This window comes from Rhinatrema bivittatum, chromosome 3, assembly GCF_901001135.1.
Source record: "Rhinatrema bivittatum chromosome 3, aRhiBiv1.1, whole genome shotgun sequence".
Taxonomy (NCBI): domain Eukaryota; kingdom Metazoa; phylum Chordata; class Amphibia; order Gymnophiona; family Rhinatrematidae; genus Rhinatrema; species Rhinatrema bivittatum.
Window position 1 is genome coordinate 281880061 of NC_042617.1, and position 16392 is coordinate 281896452.

The following is a 16392-nucleotide window of genomic DNA, read 5'->3' on the forward strand; positions in this document are numbered from 1 at the left end:
CCCAGGCATCAGCTGCGCTAAAAAAAAATGGCGCCGATGCCCCTTGGCCCTTACCATGTGATAGGGTATCCGTGCCATTGGCCGGCCCCTGTCACATGGTAGGAGCACTGGATGGCCGGCGCCATCTTTAAAGATGGCGCCGGCCATCTTTACTCATCAGCCCCTATTATACTATAATAGTATAATAGGGGCTCCTATTATACTATGGCTCCTACCATGGCTCCTACCATGGCTCCTACCATGTGACAGGGGCCGGCCAATGGCACAGATACCCTGTCACATGGTAAGGGCCAAGGGGCATCGGCGCCATTTTTTTTTAGCGCAGCTGATGCCTGGGAACGGGAAATCGTCCCCCGAGGCCCCCCTGGACCACCAGGTAATGTTAAAAGGTTTTGGGGGGTCGATTTAAAGGGTCGGGTGGGTTTTTTTTTTAGCGGCGCGGGCCTCCCTAAAAAAAAAATTAGCGATGTGAATTATAATCGGAAACGATTCCAATTCACATATCTTAACGATCAGATTTTTTCCCCCCCCCAGCCGAATCTGATTGTTAAGACAATCTGGCACACGATTCACATCTCTAATAAAAACCAAAGAGAAAGATGACAAGATTTATAACAGGCTACTGAGGGAGGTGGTGCAGTCCAGTGCTCTAATGGAATGTAATCATGCACAGACTTAGCAGGCAGGGCTAAGCACAGGATTGAGAGATTGGGGGGAGCCGGTGCTGATTTAGGTATGTGGCCTGATATGCTTAGCTGTCCACAGTGGCAGAAAAACTAAAAGGAAGACAACTGGTTAGACTTGGGTGAGCCAAATGGTCCTTATCTGCTCTTGGGAAACTGGCAATGCTGTTGAGCAATAGCTGAGACTCTTTCTCCCCTAGGGGTTCCGAACACTGCCCCTGCAGCGTCTTCAGTGCCTTCTCAACTCTAATGCCTTAGAAGTCTATGGAGTCCAGTGATATGAAAAAGAAAGTAAGGGTGAATGCATGCTGCATGCATGAAGAACAGTGAAAAGAGGCAGAAATATATTTCTTTCTTCTGATTATTTTATTTTCATATTTGTGAACGTTTGATAGTCTCCCTTTTCTCAACATTGGTCTCAAGGTGGATTACAATAAAATTTAAATGAACAGAGGCATTGAGTAGCTTAAAATCAATCAGAATGTGCAATCAGAGCAGCGATGGGATCTGGCTTGGGAAATCCATTAGTGAATAGTTTAAGATCCACTTGAGTCCCTATTTTGTAGTTGAGCCAGAAGAAGTAGGCCTCGGGGAAGGCCTGGGTGAAAAACCATGCCTTGGCTTCTTTTCTAAACTTAAGGTAGCATGGCTCCAGGCATAGAGTTAGTGGTAGTTAGTCCGGTCAGCCAAGGTAATGTGGGGGCCAGGGCACTCAGGGAGCAAGCCCGGGATTTCAGCAGTTGGTTGGGGGGGGGGGGGGGGGGGGGTTTCAGGCAGAGGGTCTATGATAGAGCAGGGAGAGCAGTTAGAGGCCGGGGGGGGGGGGGGGGGGGGGAGAGCATGGGGAGAATATGGAGTGGATAGGCTCCGGGCAATAAGGCCCGGGATTGGGTAGTGGTAGGGGGTGCTGTTGTGCTGGCTGGCCATAATTGGCCAGAGCACCAAATGACCACTCTGCCGGGTGCCTCTAGCCTCACCCCGTCCTGCCCCGCTCTCGGACCACCTCGCCCCCCCCTTTTCTAATCACGGGACTTACACGCGTCCCAGGGGTTTATGCGCGTGGCCGGGCCCTTTGAAAATTGGCCCGGCGCGCCTAAGGCCCGGCCACGCACGTAAACCCTGGGCTTTTCCACGCGCAAGTTTTGAAAATCTACCCCTTGTGTAGTATCACTGTATCTCTTGCTTTCCTGTTCAGTCTAGCTAGACACAGGTAGATTTTTAAAGTGTTGCTTGCGCAAAAATGGCGCATGCTTGTGGGCAACGTGAATTTTAAGAAGCTGGGAAGTACACTACACACATACACACATACTTGTGTATGTTAAGAATAAAGATGTTGTTATGGGGTCCAGATGTATGCACATAACCCCTGAATTTTGCAAGGCTGACCATGGCATGCAGGTAACTTTACTACTGGTCCTGATGTGAGAGAGAGAGAGAGAGCCTCTTTTAAAGTGCCAATCTGACACTCTATATATATCCCACTAAAGGAGGGCATTTTCAACTCGGGCTGGGTTCTGGGATGGAGGGCGGCGGTGTTACAAGGGTCTACAGACCCTTACGCTCTAGGCGGACCAATCTTAGTGTTTGTGTTGAGTGTATGCACTTGGCTCTTCCAAATGATGTTCAGTGTTACTCATTCTCCTCATGCCATAGATCCTTTATGAATCTTTGCCACTGGCCTCTGGATATTTGAGTGTGCTGTCTGTAGTTCGGTTCTTTCAGCCGCCTCCTTGTGTGTCGCAGGTTTCCTGACATTCTGTAAATAAAATAAAACATGTGTTCCCTAATTATTCTATCACATCCCCCCTCTTCTGAAGATGTACTACTGGTGTTGCTACATGCGGGGTCTTTGCTGTCTAATTGAACTTGTTCTAGCTTAGTGAAGAAATAAAAAGATAAGCAAGAGACCCTGCTCTGGCTATCAATGAATGAGCAGTGTCTTATTCACTCTTGTGCTTTCTGACATACACTATTACATTCTTATCCTTTCACACTCGTTCTGCACTTTATTTCTGTGGTTCAGAAGGGACATGAGTTCCAAGACAGATATATTTTATTCACGGATAGAGGATGAAAATATCCCACTGTTCTTCCCTTCCCTTTCTTTTATTTATTATTTATTTAAAAACTTTTCTATACCGGCATTCGTATGGACATCATACCGGTTTACAATATAACAGAAATGCTTGAAAGTACATGTAACAGGGAAATAGCAAACTGGGGGCGGGGATACATAGGTGTCAAGATGAAAGATAGTACAACTGTAAATAAATTCTTACCATGAGAGAAATTAACATAATGGAACTGCAAACAGAAAATCTTTAGATGGGGAGTGTCACAATTGTTAGGTTTATATACAAGGTCACAATTGCTAGAATATATACAAGGAAGTATAGAAATGTGAGTACACACACCTTTCTGTTGTTGTCTCTGCTATTCAGATTGTCAGGGTTGATGCAGTTTTCATTATTCTTAACAAGCCGTTAAGCCCGTTAAAACGGGCTACATTACATTTTTTTTTCAGTCCATTTTCTAACACAGCACCCTTCTACACTTTTTCTCCCTCTCTCCCCCTTCCCCTCGTTCACTCCTCCTCTTCCCTCCACTCAGTCTTACTCACCCTCTGTCTCCCACTGCCTCCTTCCCCTCACTCTCACCTTCCTCCCCTTCCCTCAGTCACTCCCACCTCTCTCCCCTTCCCTCAGTCACTCCCCACCCTCTCTCAATCCCCTCCCCCTCAGCCCTCCTCCACTCCCTTTTTCTCTGCTCCACAACTTCTTACCCTTCCACTTACTCACATCCCTGTCTCTCACCTCTCCCTCATTCTCCCTCTCCCCCTTCCACTTACTCACATCCCTGTCTCTCAACTCTCCCTCATTCTCCCTCTCCCCTCACTCTTCCCCACCCCCTACCTCCCTCCCACACACTCACCCACTCCTCCCTCCCTCTCACTCAGTCCCTCCCTCCCACTCAGTCCCTCCCTCCCCCTCACTCAGTCCCTCCCTCCCTCCCACTCAGTCCCTCCCTCTCACTCAGTCACTCCCTCCCACTCCCTCCCTCTCACTCAGTCCGTCCCTCCCTCTCTCTCTCTCTCCTCCCTCCCTACTGCCGCCGCTCGCTGCCGCTGCTGCCACCCGCTGCCGCCGCCGCCGCTGCCACTCGACGCCGCCATGTTTTTTTTTTCTGCCGCTGCCACCCGACGCCGCTGCCGCTGCCACCCGACGCCGCCATGTTGTTTTTTTGTTTCTGACGCTGGCTGAGACCGACGTGCTCGCCTGCACATGCGCGGTAGAGCTGCTCTCTACTGCGCATTTGCGGCACGTCGGTCAACCTTCATTTATTAGGTTGATATTAGCTATCCTGGCTAGGAATAAGGAGATAGCAGTTAATGTCTCTCTCCAGGACAAATGTCCTTAATGTTGGTTTCTCAAACAGTCCTGTGTAATTTCTCAAACTGTCCTATGTAATTCATTGACTTTTCCACAGGTATTGTCACAATTTAGGCAGGTTTTCCTTGAAATTAGACACAGGATCCCCTCTAGCACTTTGCTTCTGTGCAGAGTTTTGCTTTCATTTAAAGTAACCACTCTGATAACCTGATTATTAACACCAGCCACCAGGCTGCAATTTCTTTTTTCTCTCTCAGTTTACTTGTCCATCAGTCTGAAACTCAGGGTTAGCAGATGCTTAAACAACCATCTGAATGAACTCAGAAAATGTATGGCAAATAACTCATAAAGGGTACACAATTAAATCAAAGTGTAATTTTAAAGGTATTTTTCTTTCATACAATATCTTCTTTTATCAGTTCTATCTCAATTAAACTGGGAAAAAATACATGGCCCAGTTGTATTTACAAGTATCTGTCTGTCCAGCACCTTACCTGGAGTTCTTAGGATTAAATGCTCTTGAAACAACTTAATTCACTATTAAACATGCAGGCATTAACAAGTTTCCTAAATTCCCTCTGCATTTCACAATATTGAACACAAACACAGGCCCTATGAAAGAAGCAAAGGCAGAATCAGTCTGCTCTCTTTTATGTCCAGTCACTCTCTCCACATGCAAAAGTTCATAAACTGATAATGGAGGCTGGTAATTTGCTTACGCTTCAGCATGGAATTCCCATCAGCTCTAGCAGGACTGATGTAGCAAACTGACAATCAAAATCTGCAGCCCTGTGCCTCCTTCTCTACACCCTCTACTTCAGTCCTGTTCACCCCTTGTAACTGGATGGGGAGAGGAAGACTAAAAAAAAACCCGTCACAGCTGATTTCTCACCTCCCCTGAGGCTTTTAAGTTACTCTGAGTTTCTCTATTCTACTTCAGTCCTGTTCACCCCTTGTAACTGGATGGGGAGAGGAAGACAAAACAAAAAACCCGTCACAGCTGATTTCTCACCTCCCCTGAGGCTTTTAAGTTACTCTGAGTTTCTCTATGCTTGCCAGCACTGATAACATGATGCAATTGGTTTTTTTTCTCTGCAGCCTGTCACTGCCTGCACTTAACCCTTTGAACCCATTTTCCCTGAATTCAGGGACAGCCTAATATCAATATCAACACCCGTTATCCCAGTATAATCACATACTGAATAACCAATAAACCGGTATAATCACATAGGGGTAGATTTTCAAAGGATATACACGCGTAACCCTTTAAAACCTGCGTGCGCCGAGCCTATTTTGCATAGTCTTGGTGGCGCGTGCAAGCCCTGGGACATGCGCGGTGGTCCTGGGACGCGCGGGGTGGTCCGGGGGTGAGGCGGCAGTCCCGAGACCTCCGGCACAGCGGTTGTACAGGGGGTTGGCGTGCCGGCAGCTGGCCAGCGTGCGCAAGTTACGCCTGCCAGAGGCAGGAAAATCTGGTGGCAATCAGCTGAGGAAAAAAAAAAGCCATTTGGGAGGATCAGAGTTCCCTTGAGGGCATGTAAGAGTAGAGAATTTGGAAGAGGTATTCATAAAAATCATAAAAATGTAACCTGCAACACTGTATAGTACTGAAAACTGCTAAAATCATGTGTCCTAATCACCTGTAGTGTTCTTTAGACAAGAGAAAGGAAAATTAAGAGCTTCCAGACTGGATCAGATCAATGGTCCATTGAGCATCCTGTCTCAGTCAGTGGCCAGTCCATGTCACTTGGAGGTACCTGGCAGATCCCAATAAGAATCACTTCCAGAAGCAAACAGTGAAGACACCAAAGTTTCTCTGATTAATAAATATTTATGGGCCCAGACTCCAGAAACTTTTTAAAAATTCAGCTGTACTACTAGCCTTGTTTTAAATCTATTGCCAGTTAGTTTCACCAAGTGTTCCTTATTCCTAGTGTAAGGAACCCTAGTGTACGTGAACTAAGTGCTTAGGAGGAAACAGAGAGATTTGTGAAAAGAGGTTGGAGTCTGAGCTTCCCCGTGTGGGAGAAAGAGATGGTGTGTTTTTGAGCTGTTATAAACTCATGCCATCATCTTAGGGTGTGGATTCTTATTTCAGATTTTTCCTGAGTTATCCTGTTGAGGAACAGCCTTGCTTGTACAGTCCCTCTTTTGATTATTTTTTTTTTTAGGAAAAGAATTCTAAGGGTTCACAAAGACCTGGGTAAAGAGAATGGAAACATAGTATCTGAACTCTGTTTTTGCTCCATAGATTTCTGAGAACTTTCTATTTAGAGAAGGTTGTTTTTCATCCATCCTTTCTTTTCTTTTTGGTTGTCCTATCTGAATTCTTATTTCTCTTCTTTTTGTTACATCGGGACTGAGTGCCTTTTGGTACCGGGACCTCAATTTCCAAAACATCTAGAGGAGGAGATGTCTTTCTTATGGAAAGAACCTGAGGAGCAGCTGTATCATTCAGAAGAATGGATTCACATCCATTACAAGAGAGAAGGAATTATTAAGATATTTTCAAGAGTGTTTTCACTATTGAGCCAGGTGTGCTACACCTGGGAGGTGAGAGTCCACTTAGTGCTTGTAGTATGGGGATTGCCTTGTTACCCAGCAGAAATAAGACACACACACAGATACTGGCAAATAAATATATATATATTTTGAAAAAGGCAGTGATTAAAAGCATGCAATGTATGCAACAACATATGGTAAACATCCTTTTAATTATAATGGACCACTAGTGTTTGGTAAGATATACGTGAACATTATTCCTACAAACTAACAGCAGTAATATAACCCACAGCAAACACTTCCCCAAATCCTAAGCAATGCAATCAGTAACATAATGTAATAACGAAGCATGTGATAATATCTTGTCCTAGCTAGTAACTGAATATGTATTTGGCAACACACAGTAAGTTATATAAAAACAATATATACAGGATCACTTAAGAGAATGGCCCAAAATAAAAGATATATATAGAAGACACTTCTCTGGTTAGTAATTCACCCTGGCACTATCAGCAATGTCTCTGGATAAGGTGGTCTTGATGTGGAATGGTCAGCACACTGATACGGGTCATTTTGAATATGGTCTTGAGATCAGTGTTCACTGTGTCAAGGATACATTCATCCTATTGTTTCTTATACGTCTTTGCTGCAGAGTCATTCCCAGGCAGGTAGCTAGGGACTTATAACTTATAGCAACAATTATGGCTCAATGAGACTGTCATTTCTCTGAAAGCACATGAATTCTTGCTCTCACTGCCTTCATGCTTGCTTGTAATTCTGTAATGGTAGCAGGGTTGTATTTTATGATCAGGTTGGGCTCCAGTTGTATTTCTCTCTTATTTGGGGCCCTATTCTGGCCCTCTCATGTGACATTGAATTTCTTCACATCTTCTTACCCTATGACTACGAAAAGGAAATCTATGAAAACAGAGAAGACTTCAGAAGAGATATGAGAATTGAGATTATGCATTTTGTTAGATAACACTTGTAAACACATTTCTGGGAACATTTTGTTTCCTCCACAACCTTCAGTGAAACAAGTAGATTTTAACAAGCTGAATATAAATATGTATTTATTATGTCTGTATCATGTACCGTTTGCCAGAAAAGGGCGATATACATTAAGCATTGTTAAGTGTCTGTAGCAGCATAAGCTATAATGGCAATGCTGGCACCAGAAAACAAAACTAAAAATGTTTTGCCGCAGATGTTAGTTTGTAATCACTGTCCAACACTTCGTAGATGAGAGTCCAACAATAGTCACCCAGCATGGAGGGGTTCCACTTGCCTTGATACCATTTCTCCATTTTGACAATGCTATGATGAAACCTTTCACCATGTTCGTCACTCTCAGCACCAAGGTTGTCTGGGGAGAAATCCAAGTGGGAATGAAGAAAATGTATCTTCAATGACATGTTGCACTTCATCAATTTGAATGCCTGAAGCAGATTTTCAAACTGTTCAACATAGTCTGCTGCCTTATAGTTGCCTAGAAAGTTACAAACAACATTCTTGAAGGCTGTCCACGCAACACATTCTGTACCTTGCAGAAGACCATCAAAGTGGCTGTCCTTCATCACAGCTCCGATTTGTGGGCCAACAAAAACACCTTCTTTTATCTTGGTGTCACTTATGCATGGAAACATTTGTTGGAATCTTGCAGCCAAGCTGGGGCTTGCCTGAGCAAGTTCTGGCATGATCAGACAGAGTTTTTGATCATGAAGTTAGTCTCTGTTACATTGCTTATGGCCGTCAAAAATATGACATGAATTTTAAAAATCATAAAACTACTGTCCAGCAAAAAAATATATGTACGTGAGATTATGTTTTAAAATTTCACAATTACTGTAACACAAAATTGGCCATTTCTCAAAACCTTACGTGATGTACAAATTTTGAAGTAATATCTGTGATCAGCATCAAAAATCTATTTGGAACACTAAAAAGCCTGAAGGAAACAAAAACTTTGTTTACCAGTTGTGGCGATGATGGTGCCCCTGGAGGCAGGTCCTCTCAGCGGTGACTTTGGGCTCGGGGCTAATTATCAAGGACTGCTTCCACAAAGTCCTTTATAGCTGATCCCTTCCTGAAGTTTCTCCCGCGAGACAGGAGTAGAGGATAACCATAAGGCAAGGAGGCTATGGGTCAGCACCACTTGTTAGGGATGTGAATCATTTTTTGACGATTTAAAATATCGCCCGATATATTTTAAATCGTCAAAAATCGTTAGAGCCACGATACAATAACAATTCCCCCGATTTATCATCAAAAAATCGTAAATCGGGGGAAGGGGGAGGGGAAGGGGGAGGGCGGGAAAACCGGCACACTAAAACACCCTAAAACCCACCCCTGACCCTTTAAATTAAATCCCCCACCCTCCCGAACCCCCCCAAAATGCTTTAAATTACCTGGGGGTCCAGCAGATTGCTCCCGGACCCCCAGGGACTTTTGGCCAGCTTGGGGAGGGGGCTCCTGACCCCCACAAGACTTGCCAAAAGTCCAGCGGGGGTCCGGAACGACCTCCTGCAGTCGATCTCCTGCCTGCGCCATTTTCCGTCCGGAAAAACGATTCGCGGCAGGAGATCGCTCCCGGACCCCCGCTGGACCCCCAGGGACTTTTGGCCAGCTTGGGGGGGCCTCCTGACCCCCACAAGACTTGCCAAAAGTCCAGCGGGGGTCCGGAACGACCTCCTGCAGTCGAATTGTGTTGGTCTATGGCCGGCGCCATTTTGCGCCGCCATTTTGCAAAATGGCGGCGCAAAATGGCGCCGGCTGAAGACAACACGATTCGATTTCAGGAGGCCGTTCCGGACCCCCAGGTAATTTAAGGCATTTTGGGGGGGTTCGGGAGGGTGGGGGATTTAATTTAAAGGGTCGGGGGTGGGTTTTAGGGTGTTTTAGTGTGCCGGCTCACGATTTTAACGATTTTAACGATACTTTAAACACCCAAACGGCAACAATACGATTCCCTCCCCCTCCCAGCCGAAATCGATCGTTAAGACGATCGAGGACATGATTCACATCTCTATTAACCAATGCTAAATGCAATTCGTTCTGCAGCCCTCTGTCTTCCAGGACAAAAAGACTAATTGACTTCATCTTATCCCGTCTCCATAGAGAAGGCGCTGGCTTGGGCTTCCCCCCTGTGGGAATGCTCAGACTCCTTGTTGAAGGAGCTGTCTCAGTTTGTGGCTGTGTTTCGACGAACTTTCGATGATCCTGGACGGCATGCCGTGGCAAGCACCAGCCTATTACACCTCCGTCAAGGTCAAAGAAGTCTCTTCGATTATACCATCAAGTTTCGGACCTTAGCTACTGAGCTCGTTTGCAGGAAGACTGCCTATGAGCTATCTACCTGGATGGACTTTCCTCGCATCTGAAGGATGAGCTGGCTGCAAGGGAGCTCCCTTTCTCTCTTGAGGACCTTATAGACTTGACAGGCCGAATCGACCACCGTCTCCAAGAGTGTCACCGGGAGAGTCGGATGCCCAAGAAGTCTTCTCGGGTTCGGTCCATTCGCCACCAACCACCAACCCTGCCCCAAGTGGGGACACTCTAGTGGCTAAGACGGAAGAGCCCATGCAGTTGGGTTGTGGACCGCTGACACCAGAAGAGTGCCTCCAGTGGAGACAAACCAGTCTGTGTCTGTATTGCGGAGCACCTGGCCACCATCTACAGACTTTTCCTATCTGTCTGGGAAACCTCCCGGCCTGAGTTCAGTTGGGGTCTTGAACCTGGGCGCAACCCCTCCGGCCCCTCAGTCATCTATACCAATTATCTTGATCTGGGATTCCCGTCCTTCCCAATCTTGCTCTGGAAGATTCCAGAGCAGGAGGTAATTTCATTCTTAGGGACCTTGTCCAACTCCTGGGTATAAAGACTCGCTTGCTTGAACCTTCCTTATGTATTGCATCTATCGAGAGCCGTTACCCGGCTGAATATCTCATACTACAGAACCTGTCCAGCTGTGCACTGGCGTTCTACATACTGAGGAACTCAGTTAGTGTTAGAGAAATCATCCACCCAGTAGTCCTTGGACTTCCCTGGCTAAAGAAGCATTCTCCCCAATTTAATTGGGGTTTGTTGTAACTGGTGGAGTGGGGTCCTGCCTGTCACCAGTCTTGTCTCCAGAAAGTGGTACCTCCATCTGTGGTTCCTTTGGCTGTTACTTCTTCAGGCATACCTGCCCCTTATAGAGACTTTGAGGACGTATTCTTCAAGCAAAAAGCAAACCTTCCGCCTCTTCGGAGGTTCGATTGCCCTATCGATCTCCTTCCAGGGACCACGCCTCCTCGAAGATGCACCTACCCTCTGTCTCTGCCCGAAACGAGGGCCATGACAGAATATATCCAGGAAAACCTTGCAAAGGGATTCATCCGCCCTTCTACTTCTCCTTCTGGGGCGGGAAAGATGGGTCACTTAGACCGTGTATTGACTACCGCGGCTTGAACACCATTACCCATAAGAATAAATATGCATTGCCACTAATCTCTGAACTATTTGATCGTCTTCAGGGAGCGCGTGCATTGCTGATCCTTATGAAGGGCCCATTGCAGGAACCTGGCTGCAGCCCTGGATGATGACATCAACTTCTTCTTAGTATTTAAGCTCAGGCCCCTTTCCATTGCGTCGCCTTTGCAACAGGTCTCCTCGTTGTTTGAGTACTCCGTGCTACTGAGATTCGTCTCTACTCCAAGTACCTGAAACTCGTTGTTCCTGGTTCCTCTTTCCTCTTTCCTAGCCTGTCTATGCTTTGGATTGATTACACAGTCTTTGACTGCTTCGCCTGACTATGCCACAGCCTATCTCCAGTCCCAGACCTCCACTTTGCCTGACCACGTACTGCCTGTCTCCAGATCTGACCCTCGCTTTGTACGACTATGCTATTGATTTCTCCATGACCAGACCTCAGCTTTGACCGACTATGATATTGGTTGTCTCTGTGATCAGATCTCAGCATTACTTGCCACAGCCCCTGGATTGCCGCCGGCCCTGACCCAAGCCTGCCATCGGACGCCTCTCTTGCCTACTCCCTGAACATGGACTTATTAGGCTTCGGCCTATCTTTGCTCAAGCGCCCTCAGTCTGCCTTGTTCCATTGGCGCCCAGGTTTCCAGAACCTTACCCAGTCGAGAATAGTACGATTCCATCCCTTGCCTGCTGTCTCTGGGCTGAACTATCTTCTCTTACTCGAGGCCCACCTAAGTCCTGCCGGCCCCAGCACCCAAAAGCCTCAACCCACAAGGAACGAGGGCTGGTATAGTTGAAGCTACAGCGGCTTCTGCCTATCAGCCCACTCCACCTGTCCACGGTGGGGACCCATATGTCCTTGCCTACGGATTGCATCAACCCCACCTTGACCCAAGGATCCACCTCCGACGCAACAATTATATTATTTCAACCTGTAAAATTTTTTGGATTTAACATGAAGAGAATTGTAAAAATCATTTAATCAACTACAGTAAAAAGAAGTTGGAAACCTCTTAGCTTCTAGCGTGTTTATTGTTATCATAGTGGGTCATTTATAAATCCACAATAGGGCTATAATGTGTGATAAACAGCATTTATCGCATGATATATTCACATATATAGTGTGATATTCATGATATCACATGTTTTCTTTTACTAAAATCTGTCCCATTACAATTAGCTGCTTTGCATACATTTGCATGCATAACATTGTATAATGCATACTCAGTTTTATGTAAATAAAACAATGCAGCTGACTTAGACATTTTTCAACCATATTATTTTAGCTACGCCTTTTCAGAAACTTGTTCTAATGCAGAAAAACCGTGGCCCTAATGTGAGTCCTGATGCTTTCACACTAGAATTCAAGGGCCTTGTGGCCCAAAATGAACCTCTCCCAAAAATGTAGAAAAATACTACTGGTGTCTTACTAGATTCCCTCTGCTCACCCCAAGGCTGCCGTTCGAGGAGGCCCTGCAAACAAAAGTATAAAGATATAAAGTAAATAGCAGGGCAATGCCATGCCTCCTCCCCAAACCCATCCCTATTATATCAGACCATCCCAGTCCAATGCAAGCCCCTCTTTAATTAAACCTTCCCACCCCCTAGCTCTCTCCTTTCCATTAAAGCCTATCCTAGGTAGGGTCCTCCTCTCACCCCATTACCCTAGTTGGCTAGTGCCCTCATCTCTGAACCCCTGACACCTCCTAGCTTTAAAAAGGTCATTAGAGGTCAGTAAGCAGACCGGAAAGCCCGCTAGCTCTGGGCCTAGATGGCACCAATGGACTCTCCAAGTTAATGGTAAGTAGTTTGGCAGCCGAATTTTGTACAATCTGGAGTGGATGGATTAAACTGGTGAGGAGGCCAAGGTATATCTATGGGTCTTAGCATGAAAGCTTCTAAAATATGTCAGGAAGGGGCAAAATATTGCAGAGCCACATCCCTGTGATATTTTAGCCCTTCCGCAAGAAAATATCGAGGCTTCGTAAATAGACCCCATAGAATGTAGAGATTATCATTGCTGTATGCCAAGGGACCTAAGGGGCTATGAAACTGTGATGTATGCAAAAGGGCCTTGAAGCTATGCTTCCCCCCCCCCCCCCCCCACAGGGATCCTTGGACCACTCAGATGTTAGAGCTATCCTGGAGAACTGTTGCAAATAAGGTCAAAACTTTGATTGTGTGCCTCTGGGTCCAGCAACCGGGATTTATCCCACTCAGGAGTGCTATTAAATAAAGTAAATAACTGTTCTCTATTTACCTGTTCTGCCCCACTCATGGTTTTAGTGCACGGCTGGAAGTCATTATTGCTGATCTTCCAGGCGTCAGAGCTGGGACCAGACAGCGTGAGAGAGCTACCTAGGGAATTGCTGAGCCAGATGAGTGCAGTCCAAGAAGCTGTGGATTGCTGAATCTCCAGGCAGCATAGCTGCAGAGGGATTCCAGGATCTGGCAGTAGAAGAGTGGCCTTGGGCAGGAGTGAGCACTTTGATACACACACCCACATGAAAGCAGGTCCCTGATTCAGGGCTTACGATAACTTCTGAGCTGCTATCTATCTGTTGTGACATTCATTGCACAAAAGGCAGTGTTTATCTGTTTCATCATTAAAACCTCACAGATTACAAATTAATCCAGTTTTGAGCTGTTCAAACATTAACCTTTGAGTCCTCAGGGCCCCCATCAATGTATCCTAAGGGGGAAAGGGGCATCCACTTGTTCATGGCAGCTACACTAGCATCTGCTTCAATATTGATGAACACTTTCAGAGAGTCAGAGGGTACAGTCACCTGGCTGCCATGTGCTAAGGGACATTTAGTACTACAGCACGGACTTGGGTGGAACTGGGAGGCAATTATCTTTGCTTGTGCATGAACAATATTGGGCCCAGTGACTAATGTAGTATTATACCCACAGGGATTTAGTGAGCTCACTAGCAATTCAAAGGTATAGCAGGCATTTATTGTGATTTATTTAAGTGAAATGTCTTATTTTAGGCCATTTGCATTGTTTGCAAATGCTACACTGTGTATATGTTTTTAACCCCTTATTTATGCATAACTCGAAATGCAATTCATCTCCTGCAAAAATAAAAACAGTGTTGTTTCATTTTGGTATATTTATTTGCTGGTTTATAGGGACAGTTCACCTCAGAAGTATACTCACAGAGGGGGACTCCATTACCACACAGGTTACATCCAGGATGGGGCTACACAAGCAAATCTATACTAGTGTATATGGGAGCTGGCTTGGAGAGATATGGGGAAAGGACTTGCCTGATGGATCCCTGATGAGAGAGAAATGGGAAGGGATAAAAAGAGAGGCTGTACATGAGGACCCACCAATGAGAGTTAGATAGGAAGGAGTAAAGTGAAAGGCCATGCATGATACTATCCTGATGAAAGCCAGAATGGATGAATTTAGGAGAGAGGGCTTGCAGGGCAGAGGAATACAATAACAATGTATAGTAATAAACCCATGTGATGTTCAGAAAGAACTCGCATTCCATAGCTGAGAAGATCTCTGCTGCAGAAGAAGGTCAAGAGCAGTGATCCCCGATGGCAATGCCACTCCTCTGATACTGCACAGCTGTCACACCCTGGTGAGCTTGGGTAGTGATGGAGTCAGCAGGTAGTCTGCCAGCACCGTTGGCAGGTAAGAGAGGGGGATAAAGAAAAGTTTGGCATCCCAGCCGGCGGAGTAGCGGGTGCGGGGGTGCACTGCAGTCAGAGCGTGCTCCATGCAATCCGTCACCAGCGACAGGTTTGGGTTGGCTGCAGTCGTCAAGCCTTTTATGCTTTTGCAGTCTGTGTGTAAATAAGTATAAAATAAAAAGAAAACAAATAAGAATGACATTAAAGGCTCCTTGGAGACACAGCACAGTGCAAATTTTAAAGTCTGCAAATATTAAAGTCACAGCTTTATGAGTACCTTAATGTAAGCCCAGACAATTTAATGAATATTCCGAAGGTGTTTTTACCTCTGTGGATTAGAGTTAGCTGCCACCACGGTCCTCAAAAGCAGTCGCTCTCTGTATACAATTATTCTAGTCATTGGGGTGCATGAGTCCCTGTTCATTCCCTAACCTTTATTCAGCATAAAGTCTCCCTTCTTTCTTATCCAGTATTAAAGCATGCCTCTGCTCAAATGAATCTCTTTGCAGATGTGGGACCCTGGTGGTGTGTACATGCTCCCTCGGTGTCTGCCAGTCTGAGTCCTTGCAGATTCAACCTTACTGACAGAATTATGAGCTTTGTCCTGTCTATAATCCCACATTAATGGAGGAAGGAGAACAAGATTCTGATTCCAGAATGTTGACTGCTGGGTCTTGTTGGGGGGAAACACAACCAGAGTCCAGCGCTGGCTGTGGGGTGGGGGTGGAAGTTTGATAGGGGATGGGGGAGGGGTCACCAGGTAATGTTGGGCAAGTGGGAAGAACATGCCACCACTTACATATAATGGGCCTGCAGGGGATTTCTCCCATGACAACTATCTCCCCATGTCTCTAGCAATCCTTTCATATTCCCATTCTTCCTTCTCCTTTCCTCCATCCTCCCTTACTCCTTTCCCATGCCCTTTTTTCCCTTCTCTTTTATTTATTGATTTATAACTTAAGCTTATAAAGCACCCCATCTCAGAGAGCTCCAGGTGATGTACAATAATTTATCTACAACAATATACAAATGACCAATGATTGGAAGGGGACAATATGTAAATCTACAACTCTAACAGTAAATTTTCAAAAGGGAAACTTTGATAAAATGAGGAAAATAGTTAGAAAAATACTGAAAGGTGCAGCTGCAAAGGTTAAAAGTGTACAACAGGCATGGACATTATTTAAAAATATCTTCTTAGAAGCACAGTTCAGATATATTCCACATATTAAGAAAAGTGGAAGGAAGGCTAAACGATTACTGGCATGGCTAAAGGTGAGGTGAAAGAGGCTATTTTATCCAAAAAAAAATCCTTCAAAAATTGGAAGAAGAATCCATTTGAAGAAAATAGGAAAAAGCATAAGCTTTGTCAAATGTAAAACATTGATAAGACAGATTAAGAGAGCATTTGAAATGAAGTTGGCTATAGAGGCAAAAACTCATAATTAAAACTTTAAAAAATATATCTGAAGCAAGGAACCTGTGAGGGAGTCGGTTGGAGCATTAGATGACAGGGGGGTTAAAGGGGCTCTTAAGGAAGATAAGGCCATTGCAGAAAGACTAAATGAATTCTTTGCTTCTGTGTTTACTAAGGAGGATGTTGGGGAGATAACAGTTCCACAGATGGATTTCAAGCGTGAAGAGTCAGATGAACTGAACCAAATCACGGTGAACAAACTAAAGAGTAACAAATCA

General features: G+C 45.4%; 1 pseudogene; it reads right to left on the reverse strand.

Moving 5' to 3' along the window:
• Window positions 1-12057: 12057 nt before the first annotated feature.
• The window catches only part of LOC115087525, a 36684-nt pseudogene continuing 32349 nt past the window's right edge, over window positions 12058-16392 (reverse strand).